Below are 674 nucleotides of genomic sequence, written 5' to 3'. Positions count from 1 at the left end.
ACCTTAATTAAGTTTTTATAATGAATACCTTTCTCAACGAAAAATAAACTTATTAATAATTGAAATGAATAAAATCATAAAACTGAATTTATTATGATGATGATTTATTGAATGATTTTTTAGTTATAAATATTTTTTAGTCTTTAAAATCGCACTTCCCTCTAAAATTTAAATTCGAATAATTTGTTATTTGTTTAAGATAATTCGTAAACTGTGAATAATAGAGTCAGCGCACAAAATCAAATATAACGTCTTTTTATGATATTAATGTTTTACATTACGAGCAAGTTAAACGTTCATTAATTATATAAAAACATTAAATGATGTAAACTTTGTATCTTTTCAGATGCAGCAGATAATGGTAAGCAAAAAAATTCTTCAATTTCAATGACAGTATTTAATAATAATTCAAGAAATAAAGTTATTACTTCACGTTAATAAACTGTTCCAAAAATACTCATTCTAATACGGAATGAGTTCTTCTTTGAATAGTAGATTTGTAGTAATTTAAACTTAGTTAGAGGATGCGAGTTCATCGTCTACTAAAACTTGTATCCTTGTTTTAAGAGTTTAATCTCTCATAATCTCTGACTGTTTGTATTTATTGCTTTCCATTGGTGAAGGTAAAGCAGCAGTATCGAGCAACTACTGAACTTCTTCCGTACTATATATAT

The sequence above is a fragment of the Parasteatoda tepidariorum genome, chromosome 7 (genome assembly GCF_043381705.1).
Source record: "Parasteatoda tepidariorum isolate YZ-2023 chromosome 7, CAS_Ptep_4.0, whole genome shotgun sequence".
Classification (NCBI taxonomy): domain Eukaryota; kingdom Metazoa; phylum Arthropoda; class Arachnida; order Araneae; family Theridiidae; genus Parasteatoda; species Parasteatoda tepidariorum.
This window is presented reverse-complemented; position numbering follows the sequence as displayed.